Source organism: Triturus cristatus, chromosome 6 (genome assembly GCF_964204655.1).
Source record: "Triturus cristatus chromosome 6, aTriCri1.1, whole genome shotgun sequence".
Taxonomy (NCBI): Eukaryota; Metazoa; Chordata; class Amphibia; order Caudata; family Salamandridae; genus Triturus; species Triturus cristatus.
Genome location: NC_140589.1, coordinates 1,787,954,572 through 1,787,980,145, shown reverse-complemented (window position 1 = coordinate 1,787,980,145; position 25,574 = coordinate 1,787,954,572). Strand labels below are relative to the sequence as shown.

At 44.1% G+C, this 25,574-nt stretch overlaps 1 long non-coding RNA gene across 1 annotated transcript in view; it reads right to left on the bottom strand.

Moving 5' to 3' along the window:
• Positions 1-474: 474 nt before the first annotated feature.
• The window catches only part of LOC146822005 (uncharacterized), an 87,877-nt gene continuing 62,777 nt past the window's right edge, over positions 475-25,574 (bottom strand). The window contains exons 4-5 of the long non-coding RNA XR_014962800.1: positions 1,620-2,000; positions 475-908 (exon numbers count right to left, since the gene is read on the bottom strand). This is a non-coding gene — a long non-coding RNA (uncharacterized LOC146822005). The remainder of the gene's footprint in view (positions 909-1,619; positions 2,001-25,574) is intronic.

Sequence of the window (25,574 nt, the reverse complement as noted above, 5' to 3'; positions counted from 1 at the left end):
GAAAATCTGGCTCCGGATCCAAAACAGGGTCAATGCCATTGGGGTGACACACCGCACCATTGAAGAACTCAAAAAACGATGGTACGACTTGCGCAGTCGGGCTAAGGTGCGCATAGCTGACCGCCTGAAGGAGGCAAAGAAGACAGGAGGGGGAACACCAACAGACACTGGGAACACTCCCATGGAGGACTTGATTGAATCCACCATCCAGCCAGAAGCTGTTGTTGGTGTGACCCAGCTGGACACGTCCGGAGCAGCAAACACATCTGAAGGTAAGATGAATGTATGTTTTCTTAGTGTTACAAAATGTAAAGGTAGAACTCGACCACAGTACAGCCCAAGTGCAGACCCTGAACATCCAGTACACAATGCGTTCAGTAGGTGAGGGGCATTATGGGAGATGTAGTCAGGTCAAGCAGTTAAAATGTCAAATCTCAGAGTAACAACCCAAAAAAGCTTAATAGAGTATAAAATCATTCACAAAGGCAGATATTTATTACTGTGCAATTAATATCACAGACATGAAATAATACAGTGTTGCACTGTTTCACCTCACAGATGCGCAACGTGTAGAAGATGTGGATAGCGATTCCCCAGACATGCAGGACACCAGCGCAGGTGAACAGATGGACACACCTGTGGTGCAAATAAATCCCTCACGTCCAACAAAGTCACGCAGGGCTACTGTTCCATCCCTAGTCACCATGGAGTGTGAAGATGATGAGGCTGATGCAACACCAGGTGGCAGCCATGGCCAGACAACTTCCATCACAAAAACACAACCACAGGTCCCCAGAACTAATCACAGAGCCCGGCGTAGGAGAGGAAGAGCACTCAGGACACAGCAGGAGGAGCAACCAAGTGATGTCTGGGGTGGTCTTGAGGGACAGATGCTCCGTATGCAGCGCCTGCAGACAAAAAACACACGATTAGTACAATTGCAAGTTGGCAAGATGGCTAGCAACATAGCAGTACTGTCAGAAAGTGTGCAGCAACTGAGCAAGGTGATGCATGAGGGAAATGTATCCCAGAAGAGACAGCATCGTCAACTAATGGTGCAATTGAAAATGTTTGCTAAATCAAACAATAGATTGGCCACGACAACTGCACTGCTGGCGCGTAGGTCTGTGACCATGCAAACTGAAATGTGCCATTGGAGCGGCGATGTGGCTAAAGCACTGGACCAGGTCACCAATGCAGTTGATTTGCTAAATGCTTCCACAATTGCGGCCAACAATTCGACGGCCGAAGAGGGTAGTGAGGGTGGCTCAAGCCTAAGTAGTGTGGCAGTTCCAGTCCGCACTGCAGGAAGACGCAACACACGCAGCAGTACCCCCGCCGCTTCCAACATGACGGATGACAATGCTGGGTCTGACAGGCGTCTGGGTGTTCGTGGGAAAAAGCGCTAGACTGGCATGTACAAGTGCATTCCACTATGGTGACGTAACCATTTATTTGGATTTGACTTTTCACAGACTGACAAGTGAATTGACATTTGCAAACCACTTATGTCCATTGCACTGGTCAGATCACAAGTGTGCTTGAACACTCATGGCAATTTTATTTAATTAAAGAATACTTTGATAGCAATAGTCAGTTTCTGTGTCATCATTACTCACCTCAGAAATAATTTTGTGTGATGTCAAATCTTCTCCTACGCCCTTCTGCTGCGCCTGCCCCTTGTGCTGCATGGTGTTGTGGCACTTGCTGGTTCCCATCCTCCGAATCGCTGTCAGACACCTCGATGTCCATTCCTCCCCTTGTCGCTATGTTGTGCAGCATGGCACATGCCGCTACTATCTTGCAGCATTGTTCAGGGTTGTACTTCAGTGCTCCACCGGTCTTATGTAGACATCTGAATCGGCTCTTCAACAGCCCAAATGTGCGCTCTATGATGTTCCTTGTCGAAATATGTGCTGCATTGTACCTCTGTTGATTGGCAGTTGTGGGATTGAGGTAAGGCGTCATTAGGTAATTACGCAAGGCGTATGCGCTGTCACCTACATGTAATGGAGCAAAGAGTCAGTGGCAGCTTCACATTGACATACGTACAATGACAGTGATAAACTATAACACATATTTACCAAGCAGATGTCCCTCTCCAAATTCTCCCCTGACAAGACGGGTGTGTATGCCACTTTGCCTGAAGATATAAGAGTCATGTGCACTCCCTGGAAATTGCGCAACAATGTCAGTGATAATGTTTTTGGCATTGCAAACGACCTGAATATTGAGGGAATGGTAACATTTCCTATTTCTATATATATATTCCTGTGTTGCAGGGGGACATATTGCAACGTGGGTGCAATCAATACAACCCAAAACATGTGGGAAACGAGCTATCTGGTAGAACTCCTGTTTGGTTTTTGCAAGGTCAAGCGCGGTGGTAGGGAACTTGATATGAGACCCGATCACGGCCATCATGGCATCAAGGAATGCTTTCAATATTCTTGAAAGTGCGCTTTGTGACACACCTCCCGCAACAGCAATGACCCCCTGAAAACTGCCTGACGCCAGAAGGTGTAGGCAACATAGGACCTGCACATGCGTTGGGATGGCATTGGTCCTACGTGTCTGTCGTTGCATTATGGGGTCCAATTCATTGATTAGATCATGGATCATTGCTGCATTGAGCCTATACTTGTCGTATATCTCATCCTCTTGCTGGCCTAGCAAAGTTATGCGGACTCTGAAGATGCGCTCATTCATTCGCCTCCGTCTCTGTGCGGCAGCCTGCAGCCTCATCCTCCTCGCCATCAGGTATATCCCTGCCATTGTGAACAGTGCTGGCTCATTCTGGGTGTGTTTAAATGGGTTTCAGTTGGTTTTCACCTGTCTGTGATTTGCACTCATGATTACCACCTGGTTGTGATCCTTCTTATTTAGCGATCGCTAATTTGCGATTTTCATGGAAATCGCTATTTGCGATTTGTCATGCATACATTTAGCGAATCGTTGTTTGCGATTCGCTAATTGGGACTCGCTAATACCGATTCGCTATTTGATTCGCAGAATGTTTTGCGATTCCTTATATTTGCGAAAACATGGATTTTCGCAAATATACAGTTGATGCATTTCAACACTGACTTTTGCGATCGCAAACGGCCTATTTTTGCGATTCGCACCGTTTGCGATCGCAAAAAGGTTTGATGCATGTGCCTAAATACTCTTTAAGGTCTGGACAAACACACATTCCAACTCCACATTGTTCAAGCATGTGCTAGTTGAAAATGAATGCCAGGTTCTCATACGTCTCAGAACATAGCATACCAACAGCCAGTGTGGCGCAGTCTCACAAGTCACGTAAGCACCAAACACCACTGAAGGCTAGTACCACTGTTATATGTCTTACTCTCTCCAGGAAAAGACAAGAGGTAGCGTAACAAGGGAAACCACCCTCTTTCGCTGCGATTCAATGAAGCATTCAGGGCGCCCCTTTGTTCACCGTAAAGCCAGGTGGGAGTATTCACTTCAAACCCCCCGGGGGCTTTTCCCGCTCTCCCGCAAGGATCCAGTACCGGGTTTCCAGCCAACGGGATTAGCGGTATGACTGTCAAAGGCTCAGGAGTATGCCGCTTCTGCTGAGCGTACAAAGAATTACTGAAACTCAAAAGGTGGTGCATATGCACCCTTACCAGACCGTCGGGGACTCAGCGTCTCAGCAGGCGAAGTAACCGGCACCCGCTGCTTCTTCCTCCACGTCTAAGAACGTTCTTCCGGGTGCGCGATGACGTAATTGACGCGATCGTCGCACGGATCCATGGGAGCTGTAGTTCCGTTCCGTACGCCGGCTTCGTCATTGTCTTCCCTGGTGGCGTCTGACAGTCGTATAGCCTTCTTTGAATTTCCATGTAAGTTTCATTTTATTTAGCTACTCCTAATAAGTAGGTATTTTTAAAGACCTCCAATTCTAGAGTATCAAGGAACGTGCTACAAGGGAGGCGATTGCTATAAATGTCTCCTCCCCTCTTGACTTTGCAAGGTTTGCTCTTTGACTATAGATACCAAACAGTGCTACATCTTTCTCCGGGTCTAAGCGTTTCTGCATCCCCTGGCTTAGAGCCGATAAGATCCTTTCCCGAAATTGCCCTAGCCTTGAGCAGGTAAAAGAAATGTGCAGCCAGCCTCCCTCGCCTTCTGTCTGGCAATGAAAACATCTATTCTTCAATTCTGTACGTATTTTATGGAGCGCTTTAGGTGTATAGTACGCCATCCATCGTGACAAAAAATCCATTCTTTGAAAACTGGACGCGCTCAAGGCCTCACTACCTTGTTGTGATATGGCCTGCCAATCCCGATTAGAGAACATACATTGTGTCTCCTGGGTGACTTTTTCAAAAAATTTGTTGACCACCATTGATTGCCCTTGGGAGCGTAAAAGACGGTACCAATTTCCCATCCCTGTTAACTTTGCTCCAAATAGGGCAGTCACGAGCAGAGTTGGACCAGAACTAGATGGGAGGCTATATTTAATCAATAAATATGAAATCTGTATATATTAAAAAAAGAGAGGCTTACTCCGATCTCCACATCTAGTTTGGACCTCTTGCCAAGTTATTACTCTGTCTCCCACTAGAAAATGCCGTAGCTCTTACAGACCACAGTTGTTCCAGGACCTTAAATGGCTGGTCTGTATTTGGAGGCCCAGACTTTTACATTCTTCTAGTTTTAAATAGTAAAACCCTGTGGAGCAAGCCTGTTTGGAGAGAAAAGCCTGACGTCTAAAAGAGTATTCCTGCAAGGTCTTATACTTAGTTTTTTTAGGGAGTTTGGCTGTTTTTAAAAATGGCGGAATCTGTGAACCAGCCTCCTGCACCATTTTATCCAAAAAGTAATTATCAACTGATCCCTAGGAGTCAACTAAATGGGCTGTAATATCTAAGATGGCTGCTTCATAATATTTTTGAGCTTGCTGAAGTGCAAGCCCACCCTGATTAATATCAAGTTGAAGAGAGTTTTAACCTCGGTGTCGTCTTACTCCAAACAACCTTTCTAAACATATTTTCTAACTCCTTGAAATAGCTCGTATTGATTTTTATAGGGACGTTAGTGAAAAGTAAAGCAAGTAGGGGTAGAATGGACATTTTTATGAGGGCCACTCGGCCTAACAATGTAAGTGGTAGTATCTAGCAGTTTTTAATTTTATTCCGCATGGCTTCAGAGTTTAATTTATAGAGTTCCCAATATTGATTAGTAACATATATCCCTAAATATCGACTTGGGTTGAGATGAAGGGCTTGTTGCTTCAGATTTTTAGGAAGAAAGTCACTTGCAGTATTAATAATTAAGATCTCAGTCTTTTTATGGTTAATTTTGTACCCTCCGACCAATTTGAATTGAAGAAATTCTGCTAATGTTTGCTCTATATTCTGTCTTTCTGGACTAAGATAAAGAATGATGTCATTCATGAACAGCTTTAATTTTGCCATACCTAGTATTGGAGCTCTAATTACCACATTGTTACGAATTTTGGTAGCCAGGGGCTCAATAAAAAAGGTAAAAAAGAACGGGTGAAAGAGGGCATCCTTACCTGGTCCCCCGATTGACATTGACAATCCCCGCTAAATTAGAATTAATGAAGACCTGTGCCTGTGCCCCTTGATAAATATTCCATAACATTTTTGTAACCTGCGAGGAACCCCGTACCTGCCCAGACCGTAGATTAGAGCGTCCCAATTAACCTAGTCGACCGCCTTTACTGCATCAATCATCATAACAAGAGCTCGAATTTAAATACTATTGATAAAAGTCAAGTGCCTGTACTAGAAACCCTGTCTTTGTGGACATTAGCCTCCCTGAGACGAACCCTGTCTGATCCCTATTGATCAGTTTGTGTGCCAGAGGAGTAAAACGCATTGCCCAACTTTTCGTCTTCACAAAACTAACAATGATAGATTCTTTGAAAGCTATGGGGACCAAGCCACCCGCTTTGATATAATTAAAAAGCGCTACCAAAAAGGGTATTAATTCCTTCGCAAAGACCTTATAAATTCAGTTGGTAACCCATCATTTCCACATGCTTTTCCTCCCGCCATTGTATCAAGGGCTGCCGGAATTTCTGCTCCTAATATGTTGACTTGTATCTCCTCAACCTGAGTATTTGATAAATGTGGGAGATTGTTAGACCTGGCACCATTGGCGTGGGTCACCCTTCCATTTTTGTCTGTGCCTCAATGTATTTTTGTGCTGGTGTTAGCTGCTCAGGGCACTGTGCCACTGCCATCCAGTGCCACAGTGCAAGTGCTCCCTATGGTAAAATGTATTATGTGAATTGACTTCCATGTTTGGCTTATTTGGTTTACTATCAGTCCCTAGTAGAGTGCACCAGGGGTGCCAAGGGCTTGTATATCCAAATGCTGCTAGGTGGCTTGCAGCACTGGTTGTGCCACCCACAGAAGCAGCCTGGTAAAATGTGTCTAAGGTCTGCCATTGCAGAACCTGCATGCAGTCTGGTACTGTCATGCTGACTCGGCAAGTGTCCCCACTTGCCAGTCCCTAAACCTTCCCTTACCTTCATATTAGTCACCCCTATGGTAGGCCCTAGGGAAGGGCGCATTGTAAGGATAAGGTGGGACATGCCCTGAGGTGTGCGGCATGTCCTAATAGTGAATTACAGCCATTTTCGTTTTTCACTATTGTAAGGCTACCTGCTCTCCATAGGCCAGAATGGGCTGCTAGATTATAACACTCTATAATCCTAGCAGGCTCAGGAAGCATGGTAGAAATTCATGTTTAGTATGCCTGAACTCAGAATAATAAAATACATCTTTTAGTAAAGGTTATTTTAATATCCTGGGTTTACAAATGCTACTTTTAGAAAGTTAGCCTTTGCGTACCTAACCATTTAAGTCAGCCTCTGGAGGGGAGGGCTATCTTCTTTGTGTGTAGCTTGCGTGACAGGGCTGGGAAGTTCCAGGAGACAGGCTGGGGCTGCCAGGTGGTGAATAGAAAGATTACACCAGGATGGGTGGGAGGAGTGCACCTTGACTCTGAATAGGGCAGTGCTCTGCCACCACAATGCTGGCTCCACCCCCGGGGAGCGTCTGATGTCTCTGCCCTGCCTGCTGAAAGAAGAAGCCAGAGTCCCAACAACAAAGTGCTCCTCACTGAAAAGAACTGGACTGGGATTATGCAAAGGTCCCCCTGGCCTGTAAAGATAAAAGAAACTTGGTATAAATGTAGGAGCCCTGCTCCTAAGAAATCAGATCCTGATTGAACCACGAAGGAACTCTGCCTGACTAGAAGGACCTGGAAGAAGCTGAAGGAGGAGTGACTTTCCCTGACCTGGGGGATTGGCCTGCAGTTGGTGCCTTGCTGAGAAAGGAGAGGAAAAGACTGAAAGAGACTTTGCACTTTGTTTTTCAACTATCTCCAAGGGCTTGGAAGAAGAGCTTGCCCCCTGAACTGAGTCCCAGGACCATTGGACCATTGGACTCATCTGCCTTCCAAAATTGAGTTGCCTGGACGATCTGTGCTTGTTTCCCGCTGGATTTGGCCCCAGAACGCCTCGTACCCCATCCGTCGCGAACCCGTGTCTTTGCCGCCCGACACCGTGCGTCTACGCTGATCCAAAAGCATTAGTACGCGCCGTATCCCGCCCGGCCGCATTGCACCTACCCTTCCCCGCCGATTTGAGACGTACAACACTGGCTGCCAAACCCTGTACGCCGGACCCAAGCTCCATCGTCCCGCAGGTACGGTCCGTACGCTGCTAACGTACTGCACCGTGCCGTACTCAGAGCCGAGAAGCCGCAGTACGCTGATCCTCCCCGTACGCTGTACGGCGCCGAGAAGTGTCGCCGCCCATCCGCACCGAAGGTACGGCTCGAACGCCGAACGCCACGGACTCTGCAAGCTGATCTGGGCCATCCGCACATATCCCTGAAGGTCCCGTACTAACGCCGCGTCCCGACGCCACGACCCGACCAGCATCTGAATACGCTGCCGAACTACGACCCGGACCCATCAACTTGTCCCGCACTGTCCGTCGCGGAACCCACGAACTTAAGGTACTTTTTTCTGTTCGCACCGCAGCGTGCGCATCACGGACCCCGGAGTCCGCACCGATTGTTTGACTCGTACTTTCCTTGTTTTTAATGCGGACGAGTCGCACACCCAGGTACGAACCGTACAAAGCCTGAAAAGAAGAATTGAGTAAAAGAAGCCTATTTTTGTATTTTAAGCCTTTTTACAAGAACATTGAACTTTAAAATAATACTGTGGTCATTTTAATCGTTATTCTGGTCTTGTGCTAAGCCTTATATAAAGAAACCTATTTTTGACATAACCTTGACTGGTGTCCATTTGTGGTGTGTGATTGTATTACTGTATGTGTTCACAAATGCTTAACCTATGACGCCCTGAGAATAGTCTTGACTGCTTGCGCCACACTACCTAAAGGGTGAGCAGGGGTTATTTGAAAGGGTGATCCCCTTATCCTGATTTAGAATTGAGAGTCCCTGCTTGTCACAAGTGCATACCTGTGCCAACTAGAGATTCCCAGTTCTATTAGAGATTTACATCCTCAAAATATTGCTGGATTGTCTCTTGCCCGACCATGTACTTGGTAGCATATAGCTGATCGTAATGCTCCAAAAAGACTTCGGCAATCTTATCCTTATCCGTCACCGGAGCTCTAGTACCAGGATCTAATACTTCAGTAATTAAGGCTACTTCCTGTTTAACTTAGGTGACCAAGCTAGCAGTTTGTGTATCATTTGACTCTCTTCGTAGGCTCACTGTTGGAATGTCCGGAAGCTATTATTTTCTTCTATTAGGAAAAAACTCTTAGTTCCTTTTTTGCTTTGTCGAGCTGACCCCCAAGTATCTTATCTTCCCGTAGAGAGGCATTCTTCTGCAGCAAAGCAGTATCGACTGTCAGCTGAAGTTTGGCTATGCGAGTTCTCCGATTTTGGACTGAGCGGCAATAATGGCAACCATCTGTCCATGTACTGACGCCTTAAAAGCCCCCCATACTGAAAAAAGTTCTGCTGTTCCCTTATCAACCTTAAAAAATTCTTGTATCCATTCTCTTGTATCTGTTACCAATTGTTGATTTGAGAGAAGGAGTCGATCCATCTGCCACCTGGATCTTATCCTCCTACCCTCCTCTATTTCTATATCTAATTTGACCAAAGAGTGGTCTGAAAATGAATTGGGCTCTATTTCCGAGCCAATATATTTCAAAGAACGAGATGTTAAAAAAAAAAATCAATGATGGATGATGATTGGAATTGACGGGAGTAGCAATTATATTCTAGTACTTCCCGATGGGCTCTACGCCATGGGTCAACTAATCGATGATCTTGCATGATGACATCTAGAATTTTTTTTGTCTTTGGCTTCAGTTGCTTTTTATTTTTATTTGAAGTGTCCTTTGCCAAGTCTTGAATATAGTTAAAGTCCCCTCCAAAAATAATCTGCCCTGAAGCCCTTCTAAGTAGTCCCATTCAAGTTCATTGTTACCCATAGCCTTTTCCCATGAGGATCCCTCTGGACTTGGACAAACTCCCAGTCCAGTCCCTGACTAAAATATATAGCAACCCCCCTTATTGCCATCCCTGCTTTTGAAAATGATTTAGGAATCAGAGGGTGGGTGGGCAGGGCATGGATAGAACAGTAGTGGTGCCAGGGTGCCCCCGTGGTCTTTGCCCTGAAGGTGGTCACCCAGGGCATCGTGGCATTATCGAGCAACAAAGCCCTTAGTGCAGATGGCATTCCCCGGGATGGTCCAATGTGTAGATCTGGGGGCCCCTTTTCACTCGGTGTCTAAATGTGGCCACATGGGAGGGGGCGCCTCACTCATGGTCGAAATTGTGCATGTATTTAAGAAGGGTGATAAGGACAATCCCCCAATGTTACTGTCCCATGTCATTAATAGACTCAGTAGTGAAGGTCATGGGGAAGGTCATCCTCAATAGACTGCTAGAATTGTCTAATGAGAACAACATCCTGAGTGATCTACAATATGGCTTCAGGCCGGGTAGGTCTACTTCTCACCAATGTCTGAATCTTCATCTCATAATAAACAAATACATTGTTGCCCGGTCTGAATCCCTTCATTTAGCTTTTATGGTCCTCACGTCCACCTTTGATAGGGTCAGTCGTGTTAAACTCTGGGCCTTGCTCTTACAGATGGAGGTAGATCCAGACATTGTGGCCTTTTTAGACAATTTATATGCTGATACCACCTCCTCGGTGTGGTTTTCACAGGGTGTAACTTGCACACAGCCCTTTTCTACAAAAAGAGGTGTACTACAGGGGTGTATTCTTACACCATTTTTGTTCACCCTGTATGTAAATGGGTCGGAGCTTGCCCTTCTATCTGCTAAGGCTGATTGCCCGAAGGTGGGTACCCGATCCCTTCCCGTGCTGTTACATGCGATGACTCGGTCCTCATGGCTCGTACGGCCAGGGGTCGGGTCCTACTCCTGGACAAGTTTTTTTATTTTCATGGGGAGTTTGGACTTATCTGTTTTTTAATGTTATGGCTGATGGCCCATGCCATACCAGCTCTAAAACCTTAAAAGTGGCCAGTCATACCCATGGCAAAGTCTCTGTCTTCCCATATTTAGAGGTGCTATTCGATGTAAAGAATAACTGGAATCCCCCTCATAGAGGGAAATAGATCTGAGTTTCTTAAATCCACCAGGGCAGTTTTTCGTTTTGCACATCCACTGGGATCTTGGTCTCCAAGGGCCAGATGTACGATGTGCAAAATAGCGCTTTACAAATTGCGAGTCTTTTACGACTCGCAATTTGCAAAATGCTATTATGCATGTACAACAGTGTTATTACACTGTTTTGCAATTCCCAATAGGGTCACAAATAGAGAGGCTCATGAATATTAATGAGCCTCTCGCAATTTGCGACCCCATTGGGAATGGCACGCCCTCCCAGATATGGTGGCCTGCTGGGCTCAGCAGACCACCATGTTTCTGGGACTGCTTTTAAATAAAGCAGTTTTTTTTTCAATGCAGCCCGTTTTCCTTAAACGAAAACGGGGTGCATTTAAAAAAGAAAAAAATGAAATGTTTTCGTTTCATTTTTTAAGGGCAGGTTTTGTGTTATATTGCCTCTCATCCAAACAATTGTCAAGTGTATTTTTGCGGTCTACAAGCAGCAGATCGTTTGAGGTGGGCAATATCGCATATTGCTAGTGACTGGTTCTGGTGGTGCAGTCTTCTATGACTCAGCTGCGTTTGGTTCCTTTTTGTGCATGTTATCAACGTGATAGGTTTTTACATTCTGGGTGTAGGGTTAACATGTTACACCACTTATTGGCCTCTCCAAAGGGTTGGGTCCATTCTGAGAGCAGGGTGCCCTGCGACTGCGACAATAGGTCTCCGCAGGACACACTACACTTTGTAATGTTTTGTGATTATTTTAGCAGGCCCAGGAAGCACCTTTTAGTACCACTGTTGAAATCCTTGAACTTTTCACAAGTATGTCCAGCTCCTGTTTATCTGCAGATGCTTCCTAATTAATTTGTATTGTTTACTGTGCTGTGCTTTTTACGGGCGGCACTAACATCCAGGAGATCCAGACTGGATTGACTTCCCTGTTCTGTATTTTATGATGGATTTTTACTTGAGATGTATTTCATGTATGAGTTTTTTATTGAGATAATTCTGTATCATATTTATTGTATTTTTTTATGGTTGTTTTTGTCAACTAAATAAAGATTTTATGATGAGAATGAGGAAATCACAGCTGCTCCTTTGTGGCTCGCGGGTGCTGATGCAAAGCATTAGTAAATCAGAGCTAGGATGCCTTACTTTTGTCTGACCCATGTTTGGTCATCTATACCACTGAATGGGAAATAAATGTAAGTGAGGTTTTTTTCTAATATGAGGCACCTTTATCATAAGGCCGCTCCAAAACCATGTTTTTCTAGCTTCTGTTTTAATGCTGGTAGACTTTATACATTTTAACCCCCATAAATATGTGTACAAGCAGTACTAAAGGTGCAGAGAGAGGGCATCTGTCTGAAATACTTAGATTGATCGAATATTCTCCATGTTGGTTTTTGCATTGTTATGTCTAGCACCAAGATGCCTACCAGGCATTTGCGTGCTTTCTAAGTCGCTTCATTCATTTATTCACTCATTATGTATGGCTCTCACGTCGAGCCTCTATCTGTTTCTCAATCTGATAACTCACTTCTATAACATAGCAATATTTGATATCAAAACTCTTTACCCACAGTTCCTACATCATAAAGGCTTTCCAGGTCATGTGACAGATCTCTGAGCGTCTTTCAGCTCAAGGCTACTTGCCTGCTTTGACTGATATCAGAAAGCACAGGAAGGCAGGAAAAGTTGTGGGTGCTGGTTAAGGATGCCAGGTAAGATATTTATTCTTCACCTTTGGGTCAGGGAGAGGAGGCCATGTTACGTATGACTCCACCATTATTCCTCTGCCCCTGTGCAGCAGTTGAAAGCAGGGGCAGATAATATTGGGGGCCATGCATAACATAAACTATAGATAAATAAAAAGTGAATTATAGGTATTCTTTCACCGCGGAGTTCAGAGTGACATCATACACAACTCAATCTTCTCTCTCATTGCCTATTTGATGTCACTCAGAACCCCTCAGTGAACCCCTTAGTGAAAAACATCTAGGAATTCACTGTTATCCATCTATAATTCTATAGGCTTGGAGATGTAATGGTAGATTCTGTACATACAGATTTGAATACAAAGTGGTTGAAATGCATTTAGACTTTTGTCACTTGGATCTCTGTCTTCTGCCTCTTGAGAGCACTTTACTAGCATGTCCAGCTTACACTTCCAAGTATACTTGAATGTCGTGGGTGGAAACCGAAAAGAAAACAAGACAAACATTCCGGCCAATCTCTTGCCTTCCATTGCCGGCTAAATTGGTAGAAAAGACCATGAATACACAGCTCAGTGCCTTCCTCCAGGCAAATAACATTTTAGATCCCACTCAAACTGTCTGCCCTTATAAAATCCACCGAAGAAATAAGGGAAGCCCTGGATGAGGGAGGAAATGCAACATTGATTATGCTGGATCTCTCTGCAGCCTTCGACACGGTCCACCATATTCTCCTGACGGACCATTTGTCGGCCTGCGGGATTCAGGGTAAAGCCTGGAAGCTACTTAAATCTTTCCTGAGTGAGAGAACTCAAATTGTGGCTGTGGACAAATTCTGTTCTAAACCTTTTTCCATACCCTGCGGGGTGCCGCAGGGATCTTCCCTCAGTCCAACCCTTTTCAATGTTTACGTGTCTCCCCTGGCAGACCTGAATAAACCCTTCGGGTTTCAGCTTACTTCATATGCGGATGATATGCAAATTGTGGTGTCCATGCTGCCGGGGCAGGAGTCTGAGAAGGGGAAGAGGTTCCATGACTGCATGAATTCAGTGAAGATGTGGATGACCCAGAACTGCCTGAAGCTAAATTCAGGCAAGACTGAGGTCATTATTTTTGTAAATAATGCCAATTTCTGGACACCAGACTAGTGGCCGGAAGAATTAGGCACCCTCCCAAAACCCTCTAGGAAAGTAAAAAATCTGAGAGTTAATGTTGACAATAAGCACACTTTCGGGGACCAGAAAAATGCAGTGGCATCTGCCAGTTTCCATCTTCTTAGAATGATTTAAGAAAATAGTGCCTTTCTTGCTGGAGGACAGTCAATGCATATTTATAACACCTCTCATTCTATCAAGTCTGGATTATTGCAACAGCCTCTACCTGAACATTCAAAAGGGACAGCTAAGTAAAGTTCAACTTCTGCAAAATGCGGTAGCCAGACTGCTCACCGGCACACCAAAATTTATATCCGTCACCAAGGAAATCAAAAGGTTGCACTGGCTCCGAGTTAGACAACTAGTGCATTTTAAATCCTTGTGCACCGTTTTTAAAGCCTTTCAACGAGCAGGGCCAGAATGTAACGCCGTTTTCAATTGTATATCCCCAAAAGAGCCCTCCACTCCTTAGGTGCCATGAGGGTGCTTGTGCCCTCCATCAAAACAGTCAACTGGGGAGGGAGAAGCTTTGTCACCTGTGCCACAAGGGCCTTGAACAAGTCCCTCAATATATTAGAACTGCTACCGATCTAATGCCGTTTAGGAAGGGATTGAAAACCTTGCTTTTCAGTGTATAGGATTCACATGTCAGCCTCTGTTCAGATGGCAGTAGCCAGAGCCAGGACACCCTCGGGTAACCGCTGTGCTTTACAAATATAAATATCATAAGATTTATACAAAATACACACTAAGCAGTAGTTTGAAAAAGGAGGTCTTTTTAAAACAAAGGAAAAGTTCACAAACAAAATCCCTGTATTGTATAAGATATTTAAAAATCCCTAAAGCAGAATAAGGGACAAACACAACTGACGCTACTTAACATTTTGTCACCTCAGTGATGGAACATTCAACAAATGACTGGTCAAAACCATCAAGGCACCTTCAGATCCTACACTGCCATGCCAAAATAACTGCATTTAAGAGCAAATCTGCAGCCTTCTCGCTGGCTATAACCCCCTCTATCAAAGTGTCACTAGGCCACAGCAATGTAACGGATCTTCGAAAATAGAATTGAATCACCTATTATTGAAGAAACCCAAACTAGGTGTAAATGAGCAAATGCTGCCCTGCAACAAAATTGCCAACTGCAACTCAGATAATAGAAGTAGAGGAAACATTTCCTGAGATGGAAAGTAAATTTCAGTAGCATGTCTGAACTGTGGGGCTTATTTACAAGCCCCTGTCGCCACCCGTGCAACACTTTTCCCATGTTAAAAATGACGCAAAAATGGCCCAAGAGGCTTGTAAATAAGCTCCTGTGTGTCAGCAGAAGGACCTATTGGCGTTCTCAGATGAAGCTCTACTTCCTTAGTAGTATTGCATCACTCAACAAGATGTACCACCGCAGTCCATACCATCCTGACCAATGACTACAGGAAACTGTCATGGACTTAACTTGGCAGTCACCAGGGGTCGCAATCCTTGACCTCTAATGAGAAAAGGCAGCACCGGGAACAAGGGAACAGGGACATTTTACTTACATAGTGATAAAATGCACCCGAGTTCAGAAAACAGGAGCTTCTCGTGGCAGCAGCTCGCTTGAGATTGTAAAAGTTGCAACTTGCAACTATTACAGTTCAACTTGAAAAGTGGAGATGTTGCCTATCAACCCACTCCTTGGGCCTCTCTGGTCACAGACTGCCCCAGGCCTGGGAATTCTTGTCCTGGGGGCTTCTAATATTGGTGTGCAACTCCAATGACAGATGTCTGCACAGGACAAGTTCAGTTTTCAGGTGTTTGGACTGGACCATTGATGTCCTTGTGCAAAAATACTGACATGCCACAATTCCAGTCAACAGCCCCGTCAACAGCCACAGTCAGTCCTTAATTTGAGCCGGTGGTTCAAGGTGGGCCGACCGGCATTCATTTTTGGGGAACAAAACGTATTTTTCATCATCAGTCTTTGGTCCAGAAAAATAGAGAGAAGGGCAGAAAAGAAAGAAGAGAAAGACGTAAAAACAGTGAGGATGGTAGAAAGCAGGGGAAAAAAGCAGCCCACGAGAGTTTGATAAAGTGGTAGGGGGTGTCTGGTGGTGGATGAAAGCCAGACATGTTGCTGCACGGTCTGCATGCTACTGAGGAATGCTTTGAACTCCGGCACTTATTATTTTGCAAACTAAGCACTGGCACGGTCAGTGGACCCTTCATTTACTCTGTTTCTGTTGAGATCAGTGCGTGTTTAGTTTGCCGCTGCTGTAGCAGAATTGTTTTTTAAAAAACACTATAGTTCAGCAGTGGTGTAGAAATTGTGCAAAGGACCCTAGTGCAGGCAAGTAAAATGCTCCCTCTGACTGCTGGATGAGTAGTAAGGTACAGCAGTAATCAGGCTTACGAGGCCACTTAGGCCCCAGGAACCTTGTGTCACTGCACCTGATGCATCATCGATAGCTATGCTCCTGCTTTTCAGGCATTTCCGTTCCCTTGTTCCCTCTCTCAGGCTGAGAGTGGTGCCTATGGCTCACACCATCACAGAGATGTGGTGCTTCTTTTAAATGCAGAATCTGTCCATCCACTTTCAAGACCTCTGCCAGTCACACTTCTGCAGGGTGTCAGGCACGTCAGGTCCTATGAAGTGAAAAGTCTATCTTTAAAACGGACTTCTGCAAAAGATGGGTTCGGAAGCGAGAGGCTGACAGTTTTCAGTCTCTAAATGCAGAGAATCTCGCACATTCATTCATACAGAGCCAGTGATGTGGTAGTGTGCTAAGTAATACATGATATTGTTTTATTTTTGACAAAGATAATTGCAGCATGCATTAGTGGTGAGTGCCAATAAATAGTCTTGAGAGGGAACAAACAGAGGCATTAAGAGGAAGTTTGGACTCTGACAACAAATGCTGCATGAGCTCATCATAGCTGAGTTTACTGTGAGGCACTCACAGGGAGGACCTGGCCTGGCAGTTCGGGCTGGACTGTTCCCATGAGGCACAGGGTCAAGACTGATTTGCATATGGCTGGGTCCAAACTGGAATTGCATGGGGAGCAAAAAAACGATGGATTTAGTCCCAGATCTCTGTACTGGGGTTAATATATGACGTTGTTCTGCATTCTGTTCATCAATTGTTCTTTTTGCATTAGGCACTCATAGGAATCCACCACTCTTCATTGCCTGCCATCTCACTCTCAGTCCGGGGAAAGTTGTTTGTCTGTGCACAAATGGCTACAAATGATTATAAAAGTCACCAATACACTTTAGTTTGCACGGTTGATTGTTTTTCCTTAACTGAACCACCTTTAACAGCACCCTACCCCAACTCTTACCCTTATACTAAGTAACTTATTTATGTAAATCACAGGTGGCTGTCTTGTGTGATACCTTCAGCCAGTTTAGGGTTTTAGCCAACCCACCATTCTTGAAATAATGAGAAGAAAACCTACATAAAACTGAATGCAACAATATATTAGTTGAAAAGACAATACTGGCTTGTCACATAAGGAGGTCACTTGACCACTATGAAAAACAACAGCTTGTTCACCATGTCATGATGTCACCTTGTCAATGATGCTGCACTAACCGCCAGAATAATTTTTCGTAGCAGGTATTACCCACTTTTGGCCAAAGATTTTGGCTCAATTGATATAATTTGCTAGACAATTGATTGTATACTTGGACGCCTTGTGAGGTTTTTGTTTATTCTGGCGTAGAGTGCGTTGCCGTAGTCGAGTCTGCTGGTGACCAGGGCGTGAGTGACGTCTTTCTTTGTTCGAGGGGGATCCATTTGAAGGTCTTACGTAGGAGGCGAAGGGTGTGGAAGCAGGAGGACGAGACGGAATTAAACTGGCAGTCCATTTTGAGCTCGGAGTCCAGGATGATTCCCAGGTTGCGTGCGTGGTCCGTGGGGGTGGGCGGGCGGGCTTCCGAGGGCGGGGGGCCACCATGTGTCATTCCAGGCGTCGGGGTTTGGGCCCATGATGAGTACTTCTGTTTTGTTGGTGTTTAGTTGTGGGCAGCTGTTTTTCATCCATTTGGTGATGGCTTCCATACCTTCTCGAGAGTTGTGTCTGGCAGTGTTGGGTTCGTTGGATAGGGAGAGGATGAGTTGGGTGTCATCTGCGTATGACACAATGTTTAGTCCGTAGGTTCTGACGATGGGGGTGAGCGGAGCCATGTAGACGTTGAAGAGTGTAGGGCTGAGCGAGGAGCCCTGGAGGACTCCGCAGGTGGTTGGTGTGTGGTCCGAGAGGAAAGGGAGGAGCTTGACCCGCTGTGTTCTGCCGGAGAGGATCCAGTCGAGGGCCTTGTCCTGGATCCTTGCGTCGTGGAGTCTGCGTATTAGGGTGCGTGAGAGACTGTGTCGAACGCCGCTGAGAGGTCGAGGAGGATGAGGGCTACTGTTTCTCCTTTGTCCAGTAGGGTGCAGATGTCATCTGTTGTAGCGAAGAGGGCGGTTTCCGTACTGTGGTTTTTTCTGAAGCCGGATTGGGAGGCGTTGAGAATGTTGTGATCTTCGATGAATGTGACAATTTGGCTGTTGATGTTTTTTTCGATGACTTTCGCTGGAAACGGGAGCCGGGAGATGGGTCTGTAGTTCTTAAAGTCAGTGGGGTCCGCCGAGGGTTTCTTCAGGAGGGGGTTAACTTCGGTGTGTTTCCAGTTGTCGGGGAACGAGGCGGTCTCCAGGGAGTAGTTGATCGTGTGGCGCAGCATGGGTGCGAAGGTGTCAGCGGCTCTGTTGAAGATGTGGTGGGGGCAGGGGTCCGTGGGGGCCCCGGAGTGGATTGACTTAATTTTCTTCAGTGTGTCTTCGGTGGTGAGGGCTGTCCAGTTGTCAATCGCTGGGTTCCGGGTGTCGGGGGTGGTTGGTGAGGGTTCAGTGTGTTGGTTGTCTTCGTCGAAGTTGTCGTAGATGCTCTTGATTTTGTGGTGGAAGAAAGTGATGAGTTTGTCTCAGAGGTCTTGTGCGGGAGGGATGTCAGTAAACTCGCTGGTGGGTTGGGCGAACTCCTTGATGATGTTGAAGAGTTCTTTGCTGTTGTGTGCGTGTGTGTAGATTCTGTCTTCAATTGCTTTTTTCCTCGTTTTTCTGATGAGTTGGTGGTGAGCGTTGGTGGCGGCTCTGAAGTGATTGTGGGCCTCTGTGGATTTGGTGTTCCTCCAGGCCTTTTCGAGGCGGTGGCAAGTGTGTCTGGACTCTCAAAGTTCGGTGGTAATCCATCTGGCTTTCTTGGCGTGGGTGTTGTTGTTTTTCTTGAGGGGGGCTATGGTGTTGGCGCTGTCGGAGATCCATCTGTGCAGGGTTTGGGCTGCGGTGTTGGGGTCGTCCTTTTCCGCAATGGTTGGGGTGGAGTTGCTGAGTGAGGAGGTGAGCTGTTCGTTGGTGATTTTGGTCCAGTTTCTTCGTGGGAGCAGGTGCTAGTGTCTGTGGATGGTGGGTGTTCTGAAGGTGAACTGGAGGCATCGATGGTCAGTCCATGGGAGTTCGGTGGTGTGGCTTAAGGTGACCAGAAGTATATTAGAGCTGCTTTTGGGTCCCTGGACTACCTGAGACGCGAGGAAGAGGAGAACAGCAGCCCGGGGACGCCGCAGTGAAGGTAAGTCTTTTTCTTTACTCCTTATTGTACTTTTAATTCATTTTTAATATGGGGCTTGGAGGCGGGTGGCGTAGCGGAGTTTGTCCCCAACTCCATGGACCTTCGCGTAGTGCCGCTCCGCCAGCACCGCCCAGGGTTAGCTAAGTTAGTCAAAAATGACAATGTCCTTATGGGCCACGTGACAAGGATAAGCGAGAAGAGATGCAACTACAGATTTGTTTGATTTCAAGAATTCACATTGATTAACATCTGTACTCAGCTCTTTTCCATTTTATTAATTAAAGTATCTATGTCAGGAGAGTCTGAATTGTCATTAAATAAAGATGTCTGCATTCTGTATTACTAGCTCTGAGACACAAGAAGATATTTTGATTCTGTGTCTACCTCTATTTCATCGGTATAAACAGCCTGAACATTAGATAGACCTAGACTGCTGCATGTGTACTGCATGGTGTCACTTCCACCACTTTGTTTGATCACCAGCAGCAGTGGCAAAGAGTCTCTGATTCTACTACTGTGGTGATTCCCTGCAGGCTTACAATGCACATGTTGCAGGCATGAATATCTTACACATTAGAACAGAATTTATCAACACCTTTAGATATTAATTTTGAGTTCTGCTTGCATTTTGATATAAATTTGGTCAATTATAGTTAACTGTGTTTAATTTGGGGTGTTTGCAGGTGCTTCAATTACATTTCAAAGTGTTTTACTTAATTTAACACAGTATTTGATCTACGATGTCACCTCCTGCATTGCCCAGTGTTTCAATTAGGCATCATGTCACTTCTTCTATCACAACATCAAAGTCAAAGATTACGTGATGTCACTTCCTGAGCTGTCATTAGGATAAAGTAATGTCCCTTCCTGTCATGTCACAGAGCATCAAAGGACACATGATGTCACTTCCGCTATCCCTGTCATTTTGGTGAATCTAAGCCCATGGAAACTATGTGCTATTAGGAAGGCCCTATAACAGTCTCTGGTCTTTATTCAAGGCTACTCAAATCATAACGAGTTAAAGGCATTGAAATATTGAGAACTCTGCTGAGTTGTTCTCTAGGGATCAGTACACTCTAATTAGCTATTTAATGTAATATTGCACCACTTGACCAATGTCATTGAAAGATAGAGCTGATTAATGTGGGTGGGAGAAGCTGAGCAACGTTGCTTATTCCCTAGTACTCATTTTTTAAAAGCTGTATCAATTTTGTTTTACTTCCTAAGTTAGGAAAGCTTTACAAAAAATGGTTTGGATGAAAAACTTTGCAAAAAGGTCGAGTGAAGAAAAAACACACAAAACCTATTTCTGTGGGAAAGTTCTTCAGATATTTTTTTTTATTTGGAGACTTAGCAAAAGTTACAAACCTTGCAACTTCATGAAATGAAATTTCACTAACTCTGCCGATGAAAACAATCCAAAACTGATCTATTTAATGGTATATGGGAACTCTCAATTTCAGTACACTGTATAAAATAATGGACAAGTTAAAGCTGTTTTTGTTCAAGTAAAATAGAGCTATTGCTAAGCCATACTGTTATGTGGAGAAGATATAGCAGCAGGATTAGAAACTGCAGAAAAGCCACGGGTAAGGACAGAGCAAAATGTCTGCTTGTTTAAATGTGTGTGAAAATCCCACATATACATCTGTAATCACGATCTCTCCACATCCTTTTTTCAATGATACACGTCATGTGACAGATGGAGGGCAATATGCCTTCTGCTTCCCAGAACGACTTTATTGTGGCTGCAGACACAGGTAACGTGCATCAACCGCTGCGGCGGTCTTTGTCAAACCCATTTGCACCACCATTTTTGGTTTCATTTATACTCCCACATAGTCTCAAAATAATTAAAGTGACAGTGCAATAATATTAGTTAAAGTGATTTGAACAATGTTTTCTCTTTTTCCCAATTTTTCAAAGAAAGTGACTTGTGTCATTTGTGTTGCCTATATTCTAACAAACATCACAATGGAACCTGTGCCAGTATGGAATTAAAAACAATAATTATTAAGCATACATTCACAATTGGAAAAACAGTTCCAAGGTTAGTTCAGAAAATATTAGTTGTTATGTAACATCAGTGTGCCTGTTTTGAAAAATTCACCATTGCACAGACATTATGATCTTTCATCTTGCTGCAAACAGACGTATACCGCATGGATGCCTAATGCCTCAGCATTTCTTCTGATGTAATCAAAGCATCATACAGGGCATGTGCCCATTGTAAGTTGACTGATTCATACAAAAGATAAATCTTAAATAATCATTGTTTAAAATATACCTAAAATCCCTACTGTTTTTGAACAAACCTAATTGGTGTTAAAGTGCTGTGCAGGTGATTAATGTGAAACCCTTAGAAACTTAGATAAAACTCTATAATTTGCATTGGACTTGAAAATAAATTTTTATTGAAATTGAAACCATAGTGTCTGAGGAACTCACGTATACCAATCTTATATGTTAACTCATAAGTGGACATGTAGATCTTCTTCAGTATTGAGACCATTCGGGATCTTGGAATTAAACCGTAAAATATATCTAGATTCCAGCTGTCTCAGATATTTTTCTCTATTTCCACCCCTTATTCTGCTTGCCACCTGATCTAACACAAAATATTTCAAATCCTTTATATTGCTTCCGTGTACCATTTCAAAATGCCTTGCTACTGGCTAAGTTTGATCCTTATTTTTGATGGCTCTAATGTGTTGTAGGATGTGTTGATGCACACACAGGATGGTACTGCCTATATAATATTTCAAACAACTGCATCTTAGAGCATATACAGCAAACTCACTTCTGCAATTGAAGGGTTTCATGATCCTCCACTTCCTTTCAGAGAAGTGTAAAGGCACATCCGTGGTATTGACACCATAGTTGCAAGCTTTGCATTTATGGCAGCGCCTAAATCCTTCACTCCCACTCAGCCATGTTTCTTGTTCCTGTGTGCCAGGACTATTGTTTACAAGATCTTGCCTCATTGATCTTGCTTTGTGGAAAGTGATAAGTGGTTTATTTTGCATTGTAGGCCCTCGTACTGGATCACTGTGCACTAAATGCCAATGTTTCTGAAAGATGGCTCTAATCTTGTGATGCTGTATATTATACCCAGTAATAAAACAAAACTTTTGATCTGGCTGATTTGGTGGATCTTTTTTGTTCTTATCTGAAAAAATTAGCTGTTCTCTAGGATTTGCTTTGTTCTTAGCCTTTTCCAAGGTGACTTTGCAGTGGCCTTGTGATTCAAATCGATTGCTTAATTATGTTTGTGCTTTATAAAGCTGCTCCGGGCTACTGCAATTAATTCTCGTACGCAAATTTTCTGTGTAAGGGATGCTGTTCTTTAATTTTGTAGGATGGAAACTACAGTATTTCCTGCACTGCTCTTTCTATATGTTTTAGTTTGTGGTTTTCCATTAGCTACATAAATCGTCAAATCCAAGAACTGTACTTCCTTTTCACAGAGATAAGGCATGAAGTGCAAATCCAGTTCATTCTTGTTAAGTTTCTTCACAAACTCCTCTGCTGTCAACTTGATACTTCGCCATATTATAAAAAGGTCATCGATCTAACATGACCACAGGACTACATTTTCTGTCATCTCTTGGGCATACAGGGTTGCAAGCACCTGCTCCTCCCACCAGCCCGTATGCAGGTTCACATAGCTGGGGCGAAGCAGGTTCCCATGGCTGTCTCTCTGAATTGTCGATATAGATCTGATCCAAAAATATGTTGTTACAAAGACACCACCCTATCATGCTCAACAGCATCTCAGTGTGTTAAAAATAAAGTTAATGGCCGGGAACTCAAAAAATACTTAACTACCCTAATGCCATCAGTATGTGACATACTTGTATAGAGGGAGGAGGCATCCAAAGTCCTCCTCCCAATCGATCGTTTATATTTTCTTCAGGAAATCACCCGTATCTTTGGTGTAGGATGACAAAATGTTAACTGAGTCCAGTAGAAAGTAATCAAGATACTTAGATGTATTTTCAAATAAGCTTCCAAAGGCCGATATGATGGGACAGCCAGGTGGTACATGTATGTTCTTATGTATTATTGGAATACGATACATGATTGGCATAATAGGTGACTCTATTCTGAGGAACCTAAATTCTGGTCGTGAAATGAGCCATAATGTATTCCATTGTGCCAAATCTGGATGGAATTTCACTGCGACATCTTGGACTGTATCTTTATCAATTTTAAAATAGCATTGACTGTCATTTAGTTGACTTATTGCCTCTTCTTGGTACATAGTAAGGGGCCAAAGATATATATATATGTATATATATATATATATATATATATATATATATATATTGGAGCTTTGGGAGAAAACTAGAGCTTTTGATAAGCAGACGTAAAATCTAATACAACAAATAACTATATTTTCCCTTTATTTTTATTTACTGTGGCAACCTACCACACTGAATGAAAACCTATTAGTTCCATCTTCATCGTTCAATTTGATGTGATGTGTGCATCCTCACTCGTAAGTCAAATGCTGATTCATTCTCTGCATGCTTATTGCAGATGTGCTTTTAATTGCTGACGTGGTTTCAACTCCTTTTCTAGTCGAGGGAATCACACCCTGTCTGTCAATGCTCTCTTGCTGGCTACACTGCCATGGTGTCCTTCATGGACCAACTCGATGACCCGTTGCCTGAGACTCTCAGGTATGACGATTCTCCAAACTCTCAGTATTATGCCTTCTTGTGTGACTACAAACTCATCCTGTACATTTTTGAACTTTTGGAATTCAGTATCATCGGCTAGAGGGCACACCTGTTGTGTCCATTACTGTGTCTCAATCAGTTCTGAAATGATAGTCATGACTTTGTTGGTGGCAGTAATGATTTGGTCCACAGATAGTGCCGCTGGTGTGCCGGACCTCACAATAAAATTTAGATATTCTTTCACTGTCCTGGATGTCGAAGTACGACTATGTTGCGCCATCCATAAAAAGAAATCTGCTGGGTACTGATCCTTCCCAGGTTTGTGCACATTCTCATAGCTGTACTCTTGCAGCCTCAACCCCAACCTTTTGATGCAAGGGAGCATCTTAGCTTTTAGGTTTCCAAAAATAGTGAACAACGCCTGGTTATCTGCGATGAAAGTAAATCATTTCCCATAGAGGAATACATAAAAATGTTCTCAGGCCCACACCACAGTCAGACTCTCCTTCTCCGGCTGAGAGTAGGCACGTTCTGTTTCAGACAGGATTTGACTGGCATAAACCGCAATGTGTCTCTGAGAATTCAGATGACTGGTGTGTTGAGCAAGGATTGCCCCCAGCCCATCTGGCTTGTATCTACTATGACATAAGTGTGTAGTTAGGGGTCAAAGTAGGCCATTTCAGTTTAATTTTCGTATTCAGAAGACCAGTGAAAATGAACATTTGGCTTTGTCAAGGGGCACTCACTGTGGCAAAGATATGAATGTATCTTAAGCAATAACTGGCCATGCCTAGAAAGGATCTCTGCATGGGAACATCTTGTGGGGGGCAAGTGGATGATAGTGCTTGCACCTTATCTGGATCTGGAGTCATTCCCCTATCAGAGAAAATGTGCCCAAAAAACTTAAGTTTGGTCCTTTGAAATTCACATTTCACTGCATTCAAAGTGAGACGTGAGTCAGCAAGTACTGGCACAATTGAGTGAGAGCTTTGTCGTTTACTTTTTGGGTTCTCCAAAAAACCAGTACTCAGCGGATAACATCCTGAAATATCTCAGCAGCTGAAGATTCTCCAAAACTCATTTTCCTGTATCTGAACATAGCAACATGAGTGGAAAGAGTGGTAATATATCTGCAGTTTTCTACTAACTCAAGTTGGGGGTACCCATTGTTTATGTCAAGACAGTAAAAGACTTTAGCTCTGTTCAGTTGCATCATCGTGCCCTCTATATGGGGACCAAGGTGTCTCTCCCTCTCAGTAGCTCTGTTCGGCTGACACATATCAACACAAATGCGCACCGCTCCACTACGGTCCTTTTTTTGGTACCACTACTATGGGTGAATCGTATGGCGTGGGTCCGGTGGAATGCTCAATTATGTCATGTTTCAAAAGTGTTGCCAACTCTTTCTCTACAGCTTCTTGCAAATGAAAATCAACTTTACAGTACCACTGGGCACCAGGATGAACTTCATCATTGATATGAATCTGTACTCTCATTTTCTTGAGTTTTCCCAAGCCATGAAATAACAATAGGAATTGGCTGGTGATATCAGGCTGAGGGCAGAGGTTGTAGTTGAGGGATATTAACCTCATATCAGCCTCTGTGGCAAAACTGAGCAAGCATTCACTCGACGAGGTTCCTTGTGGAACCTGGATGGTGGCTCATACTGATGTTGTTTTGTGTTGTGGAAGTCCTTTGGCTTGATAGCAATTCAGAAGCAGCCCAGGTGTATACCTTTGTGCCTGAAGGAGTGAGGCATGGCACAGGTGAGAGGCTGTTGAACTTTTCCACCGGCATGATATTAAA